Source organism: Ambystoma mexicanum, chromosome 1p (assembly GCF_040938575.1).
Source record: "Ambystoma mexicanum isolate Mex_15411 chromosome 1p, UKY_AmexF1_1, whole genome shotgun sequence".
NCBI classification, from domain to species: Eukaryota; Metazoa; Chordata; class Amphibia; order Caudata; family Ambystomatidae; genus Ambystoma; species Ambystoma mexicanum.
The window spans coordinates 13258852-13272354 of record NC_090921.1 but is presented as its reverse complement, the minus strand read 5'-3'; the positions used below and the strand labels follow the sequence as shown (position 1 = coordinate 13272354).

The window sequence follows — 13503 nt, the reverse complement described above, 5'->3', positions numbered from 1 at the left end:
CAGGATCGTGAACGCATGTCCGTTTTCAGTGAACAGTGATTTATGCTTTACCCTTTTTTGGTGAAAACGCACACGAGTCAGATGTGTGCTTTCAGTCTGGGTGTTCAGAAAAGCAAGAATTCATAAACACATGCCATTCCCTGGCTCCCAATTGTCCTGTCTGTACACGTGGCATGAAGATAAAAAAGAAACAGCTATTGGCAGCGGTGGGATTCGAACCCACGCCTCCAAAGAGACTGGAGCCTAAATCCAGCGCCTTAGACCGCTCGGCCACGCTACCCTGCTGGTACTGAAACGAGAGCCTCTGAGACCTGTATTTTTTTAGGGATTGGCTGGTTTGGCCATTAATTCAAAATCAAAGCAAAGCATGAACTTGGATTGAATTCTAGCACTGGCTGTGCAAAGCCCGAACTGAACAATAAAGCACACTTGTCAGCCTGAAATTGAAATGTCACCTTTCGGGAGTGCTCTGTTCGACAGCAGTCTGGTAGCCTAGTGGTCAATGTCAGCACCCCTCCATCCAGCAGTCCTGAGTTCAATTCCCGGTGAGGGAGGTCAGATCTTTTCTAGGTTTTTTTTGGTTCTAAAAATGTTTGGGAAGCGAAGGTTCAGGAACATTGCCGGTAGGGAGAGTAAGCTCTTTAAAGGCATGCAATGAGATGTGTTTTTCTTTATTTCTGCATATTTCTGTAGCTAGCTGCATTCTTTCAGTCAACATCCCGCCCCATTTAGTGCTCACGTTTTTAAAGAAGTCCACCATTAGCCCGCAGTGTAAGCCTACCCGGGGCCTCCGCCGATGGTCCATGGTGTGTGGGATCCTTACTGGACCAACCCCAGCCGTAACGCAAATCTTAGCTTTGTCTCATTCGACCCCTAACTCGACCCAAGGAGCTACTGCAAACTCTTAGCCTAACACTAGCCCTAAATGAAAGACGCCTATTGTCCTCACATGTGGGATTTTGTTCTCGCTGCTAGTGCATACGAAACTTGGTTCCGACGTGTCCAGGAGTGGGAGAATTACCAGGGACCTTGCAATCTCGTGCCTGGGGGTTTCTAAGCTGGGCATAGGAGCTCCACTGGATGGAGCCAAGTGTCTTGAACTGAGTTTTTGTGATGCAGCAGGAAAAGGCGCTGCAAAAAGGAGCAACTACCAAGGCAAAGAGATGTGCATTCATTAGGGCATCGTGTCGGCAGATTTGTGGCCCTGCCAAGCACGTGTTTATTGACAGGATCGTGAACGCATGTCCGTTTTCAGTGAACAGTGATTTATGCTTTACCCTTTTTTGGTGAAAACGCACACGAGTCAGATGTGTGCTTTCAGTCTGGGTGTTCAGAAAAGCAAGAATTCATAAACACATGCCATTCCCTGGCTCCCAATTGTCCTGTCTGTACACGTGGCATGAAGATAAAAAAGAAACAGCTATTGGCAGCGGTGGGATTCGAACCCACGCCTCCAAAGAGACTGGAGCCTAAATCCAGCGCCTTAGACCGCTCGGCCACGCTACCCTGCTGGTACTGAAACGAGAGCCTCTGAGACCTGTATTTTTTTAGGGATTGGCTGGTTTGGCCATTAATTCAAAATCAAAGCAAAGCATGAACTTGGATTGAATTCTAGCACTGGCTCTGCAAAGCCCGAACTGAACAATAAAGCACACTTGTCAGCCTGAAATTGAAATGTCACCTTTCGGGAGTGCTCTGTTCAACAGCAGTCTGGTAGCCTAGTGGTCAATGTCAGCACCCCTCCATCCAGCAGTCTTGAGTTCAATTCCCGGTGAGGGAGGTCAGATCTTTTCTAGGTTTTTTTTGGTTCTAAAAATGTTTGGGAAGCGAAGGTTCAGGAACATTGCCGGTAGGGAGAGTAAGCTCTTTAAAGGCATGCAATGAGATGTGTTTTTCTTTATTTCTGCATATTTCTGTAGCTAGCTGCATTCTTTCAGTCAACATCCCGCCCCATTTAGTGCTCACGTTTTTAAAGAAGTCCACCATTAGCCCGCAGTGTAAGCCTACCCGGGGCCTCCGCCGATGGTCCATGGTGTGTGGGATCCTTACTGGACCAACCCCAGCCGTAACGCAAATCTTAGCTTTGTCTCATTCGACCCCTAACTCGACCCAAGGAGCTACTGCAAACTCTTAGCCTAACACTAGCCCTAAATGAAAGACGCCTATTGTCCTCACATGTGGGATTTTGTTCTCGCTGCTAGTGCATACGAAACTTGGTTCCGACGTGTCCAGGAGTGGGAGAATTACCAGGGACCTTGCAATCTCGTGCCTGGGGGTTTCTAAGCTGGGCATAGGAGCTCCACTGGATGGAGCCAAGTGTCTTGAACTGAGTTTTTGTGATGCAGCAGGAAAAGGCGCTGCAAAAAGGAGCAACTACCAAGGCAAAGAGATGTGCATTCATTAGGGCATCGTGTCGGCAGATTTGTGGCCCTGCCAAGCACGTGTTTATTGACAGGATCGTGAACGCATGTCCGTTTTCAGTGAACAGTGATTTATGCTTTACCCTTTTTTGGTGAAAACGCACACGAGTCAGATGTGTGCTTTCAGTCTGGGTGTTCAGAAAAGCAAGAATTCATAAACACATGCCATTCCCTGGCTCCCAATTGTCCTGTCTGTACACGTGGCATGAAGATAAAAAAGAAACAGCTATTGGCAGCGGTGGGATTCGAACCCACGCCTCCAAAGAGACTGGAGCCTAAATCCAGCGCCTTAGACCGCTCGGCCACGCTACCCTGCTGGTACTGAAACGAGAGCCTCTGAGACCTGTATTTTTTTAGGGATTGGCTGGTTTGGCCATTAATTCAAAATCAAAGCAAAGCATGAACTTGGATTGAATTCTAGCACTGGCTCTGCAAAGCCCGAACTGAACAATAAAGCACACTTGTCAGCCTGAAATTGAAATGTCACCTTTCGGGAGTGCTCTGTTCAACAGCAGTCTGGTAGCCTAGTGGTCAATGTCAGCACCCCTCCATCCAGCAGTCTTGAGTTCAATTCCCGGTGAGGGAGGTCAGATCTTTTCTAGGTTTTTTTTGGTTCTAAAAATGTTTGGGAAGCGAAGGTTCAGGAACATTGCCGGTAGGGAGAGTAAGCTCTTTAAAGGCATGCAATGAGATGTGTTTTTCTTTATTTCTGCATATTTCTGTAGCTAGCTGCATTCTTTCAGTCAACATCCCGCCCCATTTAGTGCTCACGTTTTTAAAGAAGTCCACCATTAGCCCGCAGTGTAAGCCTACCCGGGGCCTCCGCCGATGGTCCATGGTGTGTGGGATCCTTACTGGACCAACCCCAGCCGTAACGCAAATCTTAGCTTTGTCTCATTCGACCCCTAACTCGACCCAAGGAGCTACTGCAAACTCTTAGCCTAACACTAGCCCTAAATGAAAGACGCCTATTGTCCTCACATGTGGGATTTTGTTCTCGCTGCTAGTGCATACGAAACTTGGTTCCGACGTGTCCAGGAGTGGGAGAATTACCAGGGACCTTGCAATCTCGTGCCTGGGGGTTTCTAAGCTGGGCATAGGAGCTCCACTGGATGGAGCCAAGTGTCTTGAACTGAGTTTTTGTGATGCAGCAGGAAAAGGCGCTGCAAAAAGGAGCAACTACCAAGGCAAAGAGATGTGCATTCATTAGGGCATCGTGTCGGCAGATTTGTGGCCCTGCCAAGCACGTGTTTATTGACAGGATCGTGAACGCATGTCCGTTTTCAGTGAACAGTGATTTATGCTTTACCCTTTTTTGGTGAAAACGCACACGAGTCAGATGTGTGCTTTCAGTCTGGGTGTTCAGAAAAGCAAGAATTCATAAACACATGCCATTCCCTGGCTCCCAATTGTCCTGTCTGTACACGTGGCATGAAGATAAAAAAGAAACAGCTATTGGCAGCGGTGGGATTCGAACCCACGCCTCCAAAGAGACTGGAGCCTAAATCCAGCGCCTTAGACCGCTCGGCCACGCTACCCTGCTGGTACTGAAACGAGAGCCTCTGAGACCTGTATTTTTTTAGGGATTGGCTGGTTTGGCCATTAATTCAAAATCAAAGCAAAGCATGAACTTGGATTGAATTCTAGCACTGGCTGTGCAAAGCCCGAACTGAACAATAAAGCACACTTGTCAGCCTGAAATTGAAATGTCACCTTTCGGGAGTGCTCTGTTCAACAGCAGTCTGGTAGCCTAGTGGTCAATGTCAGCACCCCTCCATCCAGCAGTCTTGAGTTCAATTCCCGGTGAGGGAGGTCAGATCTTTTCTAGGTTTTTTTTGGTTCTAAAAATGTTTGGGAAGCGAAGGTTCAGGAACATTGCCGGTAGGGAGAGTAAGCTCTTTAAAGGCATGCAATGAGATGTGTTTTTCTTTATTTCTGCATATTTCTGTAGCTAGCTGCATTCTTTCAGTCAACATCCCGCCCCATTTAGTGCTCACGTTTTTAAAGAAGTCCACCATTAGCCCGCAGTGTAAGCCTACCCGGGGCCTCCGCCGATGGTCCATGGTGTGTGGGATCCTTACTGGACCAACCCCAGCCGTAACGCAAATCTTAGCTTTGTCTCATTCGACCCCTAACTCGACCCAAGGAGCTACTGCAAACTCTTAGCCTAACACTAGCCCTAAATGAAAGACGCCTATTGTCCTCACATGTGGGATTTTGTTCTCGCTGCTAGTGCATACGAAACTTGGTTCCGACGTGTCCAGGAGTGGGAGAATTACCAGGGACCTTGCAATCTCGTGCCTGGGGGTTTCTAAGCTGGGCATAGGAGCTCCACTGGATGGAGCCAAGTGTCTTGAACTGAGTTTTTGTGATGCAGCAGGAAAAGGCGCTGCAAAAAGGAGCAACTACCAAGGCAAAGAGATGTGCATTCATTAGGGCATCGTGTCGGCAGATTTGTGGCCCTGCCAAGCACGTGTTTATTGACAGGATCGTGAACGCATGTCCGTTTTCAGTGAACAGTGATTTATGCTTTACCCTTTTTTGGTGAAAACGCACACGAGTCAGATGTGTGCTTTCAGTCTGGGTGTTCAGAAAAGCAAGAATTCATAAACACATGCCATTCCCTGGCTCCCAATTGTCCTGTCTGTACACGTGGCATGAAGATAAAAAAGAAACAGCTATTGGCAGCGGTGGGATTCGAACCCACGCCTCCAAAGAGACTGGAGCCTAAATCCAGCGCCTTAGACCGCTCGGCCACGCTACCCTGCTGGTACTGAAACGAGAGCCTCTGAGACCTGTATTTTTTTAGGGATTGGCTGGTTTGGCCATTAATTCAAAATCAAAGCAAAGCATGAACTTGGATTGAATTCTAGCACTGGCTGTGCAAAGCCCGAACTGAACAATAAAGCACACTTGTCAGCCTGAAATTGAAATGTCACCTTTCGGGAGTGCTCTGTTCAACAGCAGTCTGGTAGCCTAGTGGTCAATGTCAGCACCCCTCCATCCAGCAGTCTTGAGTTCAATTCCCGGTGAGGGAGGTCAGATCTTTTCTAGGTTTTTTTTGGTTCTAAAAATGTTTGGGAAGCGAAGGTTCAGGAACATTGCCGGTAGGGAGAGTAAGCTCTTTAAAGGCATGCAATGAGATGTGTTTTTCTTTATTTCTGCATATTTCTGTAGCTAGCTGCATTCTTTCAGTCAACATCCCGCCCCATTTAGTGCTCACGTTTTTAAAGAAGTCCACCATTAGCCCGCAGTGTAAGCCTACCCGGGGCCTCCGCCGATGGTCCATGGTGTGTGGGATCCTTACTGGACCAACCCCAGCCGTAACGCAAATCTTAGCTTTGTCTCATTCGACCCCTAACTCGACCCAAGGAGCTACTGCAAACTCTTAGCCTAACACTAGCCCTAAATGAAAGACGCCTATTGTCCTCACATGTGGGATTTTGTTCTCGCTGCTAGTGCATACGAAACTTGGTTCCGACGTGTCCAGGAGTGGGAGAATTACCAGGGACCTTGCAATCTCGTGCCTGGGGGTTTCTAAGCTGGGCATAGGAGCTCCACTGGATGGAGCCAAGTGTCTTGAACTGAGTTTTTGTGATGCAGCAGGAAAAGGCGCTGCAAAAAGGAGCAACTACCAAGGCAAAGAGATGTGCATTCATTAGGGCATCGTGTCGGCAGATTTGTGGCCCTGCCAAGCACGTGTTTATTGACAGGATCGTGAACGCATGTCCGTTTTCAGTGAACAGTGATTTATGCTTTACCCTTTTTTGGTGAAAACGCACACGAGTCAGATGTGTGCTTTCAGTCTGGGTGTTCAGAAAAGCAAGAATTCATAAACACATGCCATTCCCTGGCTCCCAATTGTCCTGTCTGTACACGTGGCATGAAGATAAAAAAGAAACAGCTATTGGCAGCGGTGGGATTCGAACCCACGCCTCCAAAGAGACTGGAGCCTAAATCCAGCGCCTTAGACCGCTCGGCCACGCTACCCTGCTGGTACTGAAACGAGAGCCTCTGAGACCTGTATTTTTTTAGGGATTGGCTGGTTTGGCCATTAATTCAAAATCAAAGCAAAGCATGAACTTGGATTGAATTCTAGCACTGGCTCTGCAAAGCCCGAACTGAACAATAAAGCACACTTGTCAGCCTGAAATTGAAATGTCACCTTTCGGGAGTGCTCTGTTCAACAGCAGTCTGGTAGCCTAGTGGTCAATGTCAGCACCCCTCCATCCAGCAGTCTTGAGTTCAATTCCCGGTGAGGGAGGTCAGATCTTTTCTAGGTTTTTTTTGGTTCTAAAAATGTTTGGGAAGCGAAGGTTCAGGAACATTGCCGGTAGGGAGAGTAAGCTCTTTAAAGGCATGCAATGAGATGTGTTTTTCTTTATTTCTGCATATTTCTGTAGCTAGCTGCATTCTTTCAGTCAACATCCCGCCCCATTTAGTGCTCACGTTTTTAAAGAAGTCCACCATTAGCCCGCAGTGTAAGCCTACCCGGGGCCTCCGCCGATGGTCCATGGTGTGTGGGATCCTTACTGGACCAACCCCAGCCGTAACGCAAATCTTAGCTTTGTCTCATTCGACCCCTAACTCGACCCAAGGAGCTACTGCAAACTCTTAGCCTAACACTAGCCCTAAATGAAAGACGCCTATTGTCCTCACATGTGGGATTTTGTTCTCGCTGCTAGTGCATACGAAACTTGGTTCCGACGTGTCCAGGAGTGGGAGAATTACCAGGGACCTTGCAATCTCGTGCCTGGGGGTTTCTAAGCTGGGCATAGGAGCTCCACTGGATGGAGCCAAGTGTCTTGAACTGAGTTTTTGTGATGCAGCAGGAAAAGGCGCTGCAAAAAGGAGCAACTACCAAGGCAAAGAGATGTGCATTCATTAGGGCATCGTGTCGGCAGATTTGTGGCCCTGCCAAGCACGTGTTTATTGACAGGATCGTGAACGCATGTCCGTTTTCAGTGAACAGTGATTTATGCTTTACCCTTTTTTGGTGAAAACGCACACGAGTCAGATGTGTGCTTTCAGTCTGGGTGTTCAGAAAAGCAAGAATTCATAAACACATGCCATTCCCTGGCTCCCAATTGTCCTGTCTGTACACGTGGCATGAAGATAAAAAAGAAACAGCTATTGGCAGCGGTGGGATTCGAACCCACGCCTCCAAAGAGACTGGAGCCTAAATCCAGCGCCTTAGACCGCTCGGCCACGCTACCCTGCTGGTACTGAAACGAGAGCCTCTGAGACCTGTATTTTTTTAGGGATTGGCTGGTTTGGCCATTAATTCAAAATCAAAGCAAAGCATGAACTTGGATTGAATTCTAGCACTGGCTGTGCAAAGCCCGAACTGAACAATAAAGCACACTTGTCAGCCTGAAATTGAAATGTCACCTTTCGGGAGTGCTCTGTTCAACAGCAGTCTGGTAGCCTAGTGGTCAATGTCAGCACCTCTCCATCCAGCAGTCTTGAGTTCAATTCCCGGTGAGGGAGGTCAGATCTTTTCTAGGTTTTTTTTGGTTCTAAAAATGTTTGGGAAGCGAAGGTTCAGGAACATTGCCGGTAGGGAGAGTAAGCTCTTTAAAGGCATGCAATGAGATGTGTTTTTCTTTATTTCTGCATATTTCTGTAGCTAGCTGCATTCTTTCAGTCAACATCCCGCCCCATTTAGTGCTCACGTTTTTAAAGAAGTCCACCATTAGCCCGCAGTGTAAGCCTACCCGGGGCCTCCGCCGATGGTCCATGGTGTGTGGGATCCTTACTGGACCAACCCCAGCCGTAACGCAAATCTTAGCTTTGTCTCATTCGACCCCTAACTCGACCCAAGGAGCTACTGCAAACTCTTAGCCTAACACTAGCCCTAAATGAAAGACGCCTATTGTCCTCACATGTGGGATTTTGTTCTCGCTGCTAGTGCATACGAAACTTGGTTCCGACGTGTCCAGGAGTGGGAGAATTACCAGGGACCTTGCAATCTCGTGCCTGGGGGTTTCTAAGCTGGGCATAGGAGCTCCACTGGATGGAGCCAAGTGTCTTGAACTGAGTTTTTGTGATGCAGCAGGAAAAGGCGCTGCAAAAAGGAGCAACTACCAAGGCAAAGAGATGTGCATTCATTAGGGCATCGTGTCGGCAGATTTGTGGCCCTGCCAAGCACGTGTTTATTGACAGGATCGTGAACGCATGTCCGTTTTCAGTGAACAGTGATTTATGCTTTACCCTTTTTTGGTGAAAACGCACACGAGTCAGATGTGTGCTTTCAGTCTGGGTGTTCAGAAAAGCAAGAATTCATAAACACATGCCATTCCCTGGCTCCCAATTGTCCTGTCTGTACACGTGGCATGAAGATAAAAAAGAAACAGCTATTGGCAGCGGTGGGATTCGAACCCACGCCTCCAAAGAGACTGGAGCCTAAATCCAGCGCCTTAGACCGCTCGGCCACGCTACCCTGCTGGTACTGAAACGAGAGCCTCTGAGACCTGTATTTTTTTAGGGATTGGCTGGTTTGGCCATTAATTCAAAATCAAAGCAAAGCATGAACTTGGATTGAATTCTAGCACTGGCTGTGCAAAGCCCGAACTGAACAATAAAGCACACTTGTCAGCCTGAAATTGAAATGTCACCTTTCGGGAGTGCTCTGTTCAACAGCAGTCTGGTAGCCTAGTGGTCAATGTCAGCACCTCTCCATCCAGCAGTCTTGAGTTCAATTCCCGGTGAGGGAGGTCAGATCTTTTCTAGGTTTTTTTTGGTTCTAAAAATGTTTGGGAAGCGAAGGTTCAGGAACATTGCCGGTAGGGAGAGTAAGCTCTTTAAAGGCATGCAATGAGATGTGTTTTTCTTTATTTCTGCATATTTCTGTAGCTAGCTGCATTCTTTCAGTCAACATCCCGCCCCATTTAGTGCTCACGTTTTTAAAGAAGTCCACCATTAGCCCGCAGTGTAAGCCTACCCGGGGCCTCCGCCGATGGTCCATGGTGTGTGGGATCCTTACTGGACCAACCCCAGCCGTAACGCAAATCTTAGCTTTGTCTCATTCGACCCCTAACTCGACCCAAGGAGCTACTGCAAACTCTTAGCCTAACACTAGCCCTAAATGAAAGACGCCTATTGTCCTCACATGTGGGATTTTGTTCTCGCTGCTAGTGCATACGAAACTTGGTTCCGACGTGTCCAGGAGTGGGAGAATTACCAGGGACCTTGCAATCTCGTGCCTGGGGGTTTCTAAGCTGGGCATAGGAGCTCCACTGGATGGAGCCAAGTGTCTTGAACTGAGTTTTTGTGATGCAGCAGGAAAAGGCGCTGCAAAAAGGAGCAACTACCAAGGCAAAGAGATGTGCATTCATTAGGGCATCGTGTCGGCAGATTTGTGGCCCTGCCAAGCACGTGTTTATTGACAGGATCGTGAACGCATGTCCGTTTTCAGTGAACAGTGATTTATGCTTTACCCTTTTTTGGTGAAAACGCACACGAGTCAGATGTGTGCTTTCAGTCTGGGTGTTCAGAAAAGCAAGAATTCATAAACACATGCCATTCCCTGGCTCCCAATTGTCCTGTCTGTACACGTGGCATGAAGATAAAAAAGAAACAGCTATTGGCAGCGGTGGGATTCGAACCCACGCCTCCAAAGAGACTGGAGCCTAAATCCAGCGCCTTAGACCGCTCGGCCACGCTACCCTGCTGGTACTGAAACGAGAGCCTCTGAGACCTGTATTTTTTTAGGGATTGGCTGGTTTGGCCATTAATTCAAAATCAAAGCAAAGCATGAACTTGGATTGAATTCTAGCACTGGCTGTGCAAAGCCCGAACTGAACAATAAAGCACACTTGTCAGCCTGAAATTGAAATGTCACCTTTCGGGAGTGCTCTGTTCAACAGCAGTCTGGTAGCCTAGTGGTCAATGTCAGCACCCCTCCATCCAGCAGTCTTGAGTTCAATTCCCGGTGAGGGAGGTCAGATCTTTTCTAGGTTTTTTTTGGTTCTAAAAATGTTTGGGAAGCGAAGGTTCAGGAACATTGCCGGTAGGGAGAGTAAGCTCTTTAAAGGCATGCAATGAGATGTGTTTTTCTTTATTTCTGCATATTTCTGTAGCTAGCTGCATTCTTTCAGTCAACATCCCGCCCCATTTAGTGCTCACGTTTTTAAAGAAGTCCACCATTAGCCCGCAGTGTAAGCCTACCCGGGGCCTCCGCCGATGGTCCATGGTGTGTGGGATCCTTACTGGACCAACCCCAGCCGTAACGCAAATCTTAGCTTTGTCTCATTCGACCCCTAACTCGACCCAAGGAGCTACTGCAAACTCTTAGCCTAACACTAGCCCTAAATGAAAGACGCCTATTGTCCTCACATGTGGGATTTTGTTCTCGCTGCTAGTGCATACGAAACTTGGTTCCGACGTGTCCAGGAGTGGGAGAATTACCAGGGACCTTGCAATCTCGTGCCTGGGGGTTTCTAAGCTGGGCATAGGAGCTCCACTGGATGGAGCCAAGTGTCTTGAACTGAGTTTTTGTGATGCAGCAGGAAAAGGCGCTGCAAAAAGGAGCAACTACCAAGGCAAAGAGATGTGCATTCATTAGGGCATCGTGTCGGCAGATTTGTGGCCCTGCCAAGCACGTGTTTATTGACAGGATCGTGAACGCATGTCCGTTTTCAGTGAACAGTGATTTATGCTTTACCCTTTTTTGGTGAAAACGCACACGAGTCAGATGTGTGCTTTCAGTCTGGGTGTTCAGAAAAGCAAGAATTCATAAACACATGCCATTCCCTGGCTCCCAATTGTCCTGTCTGTACACGTGGCATGAAGATAAAAAAGAAACAGCTATTGGCAGCGGTGGGATTCGAACCCACGCCTCCAAAGAGACTGGAGCCTAAATCCAGCGCCTTAGACCGCTCGGCCACGCTACCCTGCTGGTACTGAAACGAGAGCCTCTGAGACCTGTATTTTTTTAGGGATTGGCTGGTTTGGCCATTAATTCAAAATCAAAGCAAAGCATGAACTTGGATTGAATTCTAGCACTGGCTCTGCAAAGCCCGAACTGAACAATAAAGCACACTTGTCAGCCTGAAATTGAAATGTCACCTTTCGGGAGTGCTCTGTTCAACAGCAGTCTGGTAGCCTAGTGGTCAATGTCAGCACCCCTCCATCCAGCAGTCTTGAGTTCAATTCCCGGTGAGGGAGGTCAGATCTTTTCTAGGTTTTTTTTGGTTCTAAAAATGTTTGGGAAGCGAAGGTTCAGGAACATTGCCGGTAGGGAGAGTAAGCTCTTTAAAGGCATGCAATGAGATGTGTTTTTCTTTATTTCTGCATATTTCTGTAGCTAGCTGCATTCTTTCAGTCAACATCCCGCCCCATTTAGTGCTCACGTTTTTAAAGAAGTCCACCATTAGCCCGCAGTGTAAGCCTACCCGGGGCCTCCGCCGATGGTCCATGGTGTGTGGGATCCTTACTGGACCAACCCCAGCCGTAACGCAAATCTTAGCTTTGTCTCATTCGACCCCTAACTCGACCCAAGGAGCTACTGCAAACTCTTAGCCTAACACTAGCCCTAAATGAAAGACGCCTATTGTCCTCACATGTGGGATTTTGTTCTCGCTGCTAGTGCATACGAAACTTGGTTCCGACGTGTCCAGGAGTGGGAGAATTACCAGGGACCTTGCAATCTCGTGCCTGGGGGTTTCTAAGCTGGGCATAGGAGCTCCACTGGATGGAGCCAAGTGTCTTGAACTGAGTTTTTGTGATGCAGCAGGAAAAGGCGCTGCAAAAAGGAGCAACTACCAAGGCAAAGAGATGTGCATTCATTAGGGCATCGTGTCGGCAGATTTGTGGCCCTGCCAAGCACGTGTTTATTGACAGGATCGTGAACGCATGTCCGTTTTCAGTGAACAGTGATTTATGCTTTACCCTTTTTTGGTGAAAACGCACACGAGTCAGATGTGTGCTTTCAGTCTGGGTGTTCAGAAAAGCAAGAATTCATAAACACATGCCATTCCCTGGCTCCCAATTGTCCTGTCTGTACACGTGGCATGAAGATAAAAAAGAAACAGCTATTGGCAGCGGTGGGATTCGAACCCACGCCTCCAAAGAGACTGGAGCCTAAATCCAGCGCCTTAGACCGCTCGGCCACGCTACCCTGCTGGTACTGAAACGAGAGCCTCTGAGACCTGTATTTTTTTAGGGATTGGCTGGTTTGGCCATTAATTCAAAATCAAAGCAAAGCATGAACTTGGATTGAATTCTAGCACTGGCTGTGCAAAGCCCGAACTGAACAATAAAGCACACTTGTCAGCCTGAAATTGAAATGTCACCTTTCGGGAGTGCTCTGTTCAACAGCAGTCTGGTAGCCTAGTGGTCAATGTCAGCACCCCTCCATCCAGCAGTCTTGAGTTCAATTCCCGGTGAGGGAGGTCAGATCTTTTCTAGGTTTTTTTTGGTTCTAAAAATGTTTGGGAAGCGAAGGTTCAGGAACATTGCCGGTAGGGAGAGTAAGCTCTTTAAAGGCATGCAATGAGATGTGTTTTTCTTTATTTCTGCATATTTCTGTAGCTAGCTGCATTCTTTCAGTCAACATCCCGCCCCATTTAGTGCTCACGTTTTTAAAGAAGTCCACCATTAGCCCGCAGTGTAAGCCTACCCGGGGCCTCCGCCGATGGTCCATGGTGTGTGGGATCCTTACTGGACCAACCCCAGCCGTAACGCAAATCTTAGCTTTGTCTCATTCGACCCCTAACTCGACCCAAGGAGCTACTGCAAACTCTTAGCCTAACACTAGCCCTAAATGAAAGACGCCTATTGTCCTCACATGTGGGATTTTGTTCTCGCTGCTAGTGCATACGAAACTTGGTTCCGACGTGTCCAGGAGTGGGAGAATTACCAGGGACCTTGCAATCTCGTGCCTGGGGGTTTCTAAGCTGGGCATAGGAGCTCCACTGGATGGAGCCAAGTGTCTTGAACTGAGTTTTTGTGATGCAGCAGGAAAAGGCGCTGCAAAAAGGAGCAACTACCAAGGCAAAGAGATGTGCATTCATTAGGGCATCGTGTCGGCAGATTTGTGGCCCTGCCAAGCACGTGTTTATTGACAGGATCGTGAACGCAT

General features: G+C 48.0%; 11 non-coding genes across 11 annotated transcripts; all 11 read right to left on the bottom strand.

The window, feature by feature from the left end:
• Positions 1–198: 198 nt before the first annotated feature.
• TRNAL-UAG (transfer RNA leucine (anticodon UAG)) lies at positions 199–280 on the bottom strand. The gene has a single exon. It is a non-coding gene; the product is annotated as a tRNA-Leu (tRNA).
• Positions 281–1424: 1144 nt separating this feature from the next.
• On the bottom strand, positions 1425–1506 carry TRNAL-UAG (transfer RNA leucine (anticodon UAG)). Its single transcript has one exon. It is a non-coding gene; the product is annotated as a tRNA-Leu (tRNA).
• Positions 1507–2650: 1144 nt separating this feature from the next.
• On the bottom strand, positions 2651–2732 carry TRNAL-UAG (transfer RNA leucine (anticodon UAG)). The gene has a single exon. It is a non-coding gene; the product is annotated as a tRNA-Leu (tRNA).
• Positions 2733–3876: 1144 nt separating this feature from the next.
• TRNAL-UAG (transfer RNA leucine (anticodon UAG)) lies at positions 3877–3958 on the bottom strand. Its single transcript has one exon. It is a non-coding gene; the product is annotated as a tRNA-Leu (tRNA).
• A 1144-nt stretch (positions 3959–5102) lies between these two features.
• Positions 5103–5184, bottom strand: TRNAL-UAG (transfer RNA leucine (anticodon UAG)). Its single transcript has one exon. It is a non-coding gene; the product is annotated as a tRNA-Leu (tRNA).
• A 1144-nt stretch (positions 5185–6328) lies between these two features.
• Positions 6329–6410, bottom strand: TRNAL-UAG (transfer RNA leucine (anticodon UAG)). The gene has a single exon. It is a non-coding gene; the product is annotated as a tRNA-Leu (tRNA).
• A 1144-nt stretch (positions 6411–7554) lies between these two features.
• On the bottom strand, positions 7555–7636 carry TRNAL-UAG (transfer RNA leucine (anticodon UAG)). The gene has a single exon. It is a non-coding gene; the product is annotated as a tRNA-Leu (tRNA).
• A 1144-nt stretch (positions 7637–8780) lies between these two features.
• On the bottom strand, positions 8781–8862 carry TRNAL-UAG (transfer RNA leucine (anticodon UAG)). Its single transcript has one exon. It is a non-coding gene; the product is annotated as a tRNA-Leu (tRNA).
• Positions 8863–10006: 1144 nt separating this feature from the next.
• TRNAL-UAG (transfer RNA leucine (anticodon UAG)) lies at positions 10007–10088 on the bottom strand. The gene has a single exon. It is a non-coding gene; the product is annotated as a tRNA-Leu (tRNA).
• Positions 10089–11232: 1144 nt separating this feature from the next.
• On the bottom strand, positions 11233–11314 carry TRNAL-UAG (transfer RNA leucine (anticodon UAG)). The gene has a single exon. It is a non-coding gene; the product is annotated as a tRNA-Leu (tRNA).
• Positions 11315–12458: 1144 nt separating this feature from the next.
• Positions 12459–12540, bottom strand: TRNAL-UAG (transfer RNA leucine (anticodon UAG)). Its single transcript has one exon. It is a non-coding gene; the product is annotated as a tRNA-Leu (tRNA).
• Positions 12541–13503: the final 963 nt, after the last annotated feature.